This window comes from Poecilia latipinna, unplaced genomic scaffold, assembly GCF_001443285.1.
Source record: "Poecilia latipinna isolate Pla-1442-1.1 unplaced genomic scaffold, P_latipinna-1.0 Scaffold936, whole genome shotgun sequence".
In the NCBI taxonomy this organism is placed as follows: Eukaryota; Metazoa; Chordata; class Actinopteri; order Cyprinodontiformes; family Poeciliidae; genus Poecilia; species Poecilia latipinna.
In genome coordinates, this window is record NW_015113552.1 from 214,531 (window position 1) to 218,165 (window position 3,635).

A 3,635-nucleotide genomic window follows, 5' to 3' on the forward strand; every position below is an offset into this window, starting at 1 on the left:
TATCGGCCATCATGGGTGATCGGTATCGGTATCGGCAGGAAAAAACCTGATCGGCACATCTCTAATTTAAACTGATTCACTTTAAATGATTCACTACAGCTGAACCACTTCTAACTGAGCCAGTTCCTCTGAACCAGTTCAGTTCCTCCAGTCAGTTCTTTTCTCTCTGATGAAGTGAATCATTTTTATTTCTTCATATTTTCTGAACATTTTGTTGGACTGAAACCCAAACGGTTCTGTTCTGGGACTTTCTGGGTTTCTGATCAGAACTGGTTCAGATGAGTATTGGTACCGGGTCTCTGTCCGACCTGCTGCTGTAGCGGGTTTATTGGGTCGGGTTGGTTCTGGGACAGACCGGTTCTGATCTTCACTAAATGATCTGAATAGACTGGGCTGAGGTTCTGGTTCTCCTTCTTGTTGGGTCATGACCCAGAGGTTCTGGTTCTGCAAGGCTCCGACCTCCAGGTTCTGTCTCGGGTCTCCTGTGATTCTATCGATCTACTGTAAACAACCAGGCCGGCGGTTCTGACCCGCTCCGATAGCCTCAGTTCCTGCAGGCTGCAGCAGCCGGGTCCAAACCTGCTCCAAGCTCAGCGCTGGGTTTTCCTGGAGGCTGTGAATGCACCACGGCCTTTTGGTGCTGCGTTCAGGAACCGAATTAACGACCCAGAAGCATCAGAGATTAAAATCATATTTTCTCCTAAAAGAGCTGAAATATGATGTTTGTTAAATATCAGTTTTTGTGTAATTTGTAAAATGAATGTGACTAATTTTGTGATATTAAAATGGTTTTATGAATATTTTATATCAGCTGGTTCCCCGGAAGATTAGTAACTAAAGTCCTGGGAAGTACCTGGGATCCTAATAAAGAAAACAAACAAAATCCTGTAGTCAGAACCGGGCCTCCAGAACCAGGCCTCCAGAACCGGTGCTCCTCTGTGCGCTGCAGTAAATCCTGAGTGTTTCTGGAAAGGCCGGCGTTCCTAACGGGATAAAAACGGCAGCAGCTGGTGAGTCAGTGGAGCCGCGCCTACTGGACCCAGTTCACCACTGGGCGGACTGGGATGTGAGCGCCATGTTGCTGCAGAGGCAGCAGCTCTGCCTGGACGCAGGGTGCTGATGCCTGGTCCGGTCCGGTTGAGCCCTGCCCAGTCCTTTGTGAGGAAAGAGTCCGGTTGGACCGATGGGTTCTGGCTGTCAGCCCGGCTGCAGGTCTCGGGTTCTAGGCGGCATTCCTCTGCTCTGCCACCAGAACCGGTTCCACTGGTTTCCACCTATAGGAATCCAGCTTCCTCTGCTGGTTGCCATGGTTTCCGCTCTGGGAGCAGGTCGGCCATGTTTGCAGCTGAACATGTCAGGGTCGTCACCAGGAGCGGCCATTTTTGGTCCTCAGGTTGTTATTCCTGGTTGAACAGGAAACGTTTCATCTTCATGCTAACATTTAATTTACTTCCTCAGGTTTTTCCACAGTAAAGATGTTTTAAATCATTCATGTAGATCTGCAGCAGACAGTAACTCGCATTAACAAACATCTGATGTTAGCAGCTATTGTTGGGATTGTTGACATTTATATTTCCTGTTTATTTTGTAAAAACCTCAATGTGTCTGATTTGTTGGAGGAAATCAAGTTTAGTTTAACTCATCTTTAGCTTAGCTTATCTTCTGCTAGCTAAGCTTAGTTTAGCTTAACTTGTTTTAGTTTAGTTTATATAATTCCAGCTTAGCTTATTTTAGTGTAAGTTAGCTTATCTTTTAGCTTATCTTATTCTCGATTAGCTTCCATCTTTTAGCTTAGCTCAATGTTCTGATTTCTCCCATTTTTACCGTTTCCTTCCTTCCTGTTGCTCTCTGCAGTTCTCCTGTCAGACAGTAGGTGGCGCTGCAGAAGTCGATGCTCATATTTAGCTCTAACTGCTCTTTTATTGGTGCTTTTTGTTCAGTCTAGTATTTGGGTCTCTTCCTGGACCGGGTCCGGACCATCTGGACTCTTATTGTGAAGGGTTTTGGAGCAGCTTCCTGTCTGGCTGCAGAGTGAACATTAACTTGTTGTTCCAATGTTAATATTGTTTTATTTCTAACCTCGTGTTTGTTTTGCAGACCGGCTGCCTTCAGACTACATTTCCCATGGGGCCGTGCTCAGTCCTGCTCTCTGCTGCATCATGGAGCCTCCAGTCAGGTATAAAGACCAACCGCTCCTCCAGGCCCCGCCCTGCTAAATGAGGAGATTAACCTCTGACCCCTGGGCCTGAGTCAAAGCTGGCCAATCAGGAGGCCACCTGGCTGTTGAGCGCAGGCTGTGATTGGCTGATTGAATCCAACTCCTGCTCTGATTAATGGAGGAGAGCCGGAGGGATTTTTCTGTTTGGGGCGGCGTAGTCGGAGGTTCTGCAGCAGAGCCGGGCAGTCTGCAGCGCCTAATAGCTGCCATATGTCCCCCCGCCCCGCCTCTCGCCCCGCCCTGTCTGGGCCGACCCGGCGGCTCCGGTTACAGCCGCAGCGCTCCGGGTTCTGGTTCTGCTGCAGGAGCCGTCAGCACCGACCTCTGGACCACCTAGCAAGGTCCACTGCTGTGGCCGGGCTGCCGTTTCCACGGCAACGCGGTGGATGAAACCAACCAGCGTCCAGGCTCCGACCGGACCACACACACACAAAGACACACACACACACACACACACACACACTGTCTACTGCTGGCCGTGTTTACTCTGCTGTGGCTGAAGCAGAACCAGAGACAGAACTCCTCCAGGCTGCTCAGCGTGTGTGTGTGTGTGTGTGTGTGTGTGTGTGTGTGTGTGTGTGTGTGTGTGTTTTCCATTACCTGCTTCACATTCCAGCAGCCTGGGAGGAGGCGGGGGTTTGGGTTGGGTCGGGGGTTCTGGTTATCGATGCTGCTCTCCCTCGCTGTGATTGGCCGGTTCTGGTGTCTGTGACTCGACGGCAGCTGTGATTGATGGACCTGTTTCCATGACGATTAAAGTAATTAAACCTCCTCCAGGAGCTCCACAACAACCCGCTGTGTGACCATGACGAGGCGCCCCAGAGGATTGTGGGTAGTCTGTGTGGCTGTAACCTGATGAAGCTGCTGGTTCTGGTTCTGTTCGGTTCTAATGAAATCAGCGCCGCAGCGGACCGGCCTGGTGCTGAGAAGCTTCAGGATGTCTGGGTGGAACAGCAGCAGAGTGACAGAACGTCAAAGCTTTTTAATAAAATATAAAATGTATAAAATCAGAATAAAGAACAACAATCTGTTCAGACTGAGCAGAGCTGCAGCACAAACAGGATTAATAATAAATGGTTTTTATGGGTTAAATGTCCAGAATGATGTGATTGTGTTCCTGAGCTTTAAAGTCAATACACTGATTACAGTAAGTGACAATAAAACAGCAAATCCCAGCAGGGAGATAAAATCTATAGATTCTACAGGAGGATCTACCGTAAAGCTCGTTTGTGCACCTCAGATGCAGCAGTCTGCAGCTGTTCGTGTTGCTTTGAGGCGTTTTGTTTCTCTGGAAGAGCGAGCGCTGCAGAGGAACTTCCTGTCGCTGATGGAGGAACTTCCTGTCACTAATAGATGAACTTCCTGTCACTAATAGATGAACTTCCTGTCGCTGATGGATGAACTTCCTGTCGCTGAT

The 3,635-nt window shown here is 48.9% G+C and overlaps 1 protein-coding gene across 3 annotated transcripts in view; it reads left to right on the forward strand.

The window, feature by feature from the left end:
* Nucleotides 1–3,635, forward strand: part of LOC106957785 (bone morphogenetic protein receptor type-1A-like) — a 31,023-nt gene that overhangs the window by 6,745 nt on the left and 20,643 nt on the right. For 2 of the 3 annotated variants that reach the window (XM_015049257.1, XM_015049259.1), the window contains exon 2: nucleotides 2,098–2,176. The gene's annotated coding sequence lies outside the window, so the exon portion shown is untranslated. Of the gene's footprint in view, nucleotides 1–743; nucleotides 1,011–2,097; nucleotides 2,177–3,635 lie in introns of those variants that run through there. The other variant, XM_015049258.1, reaches the window with a different exon arrangement.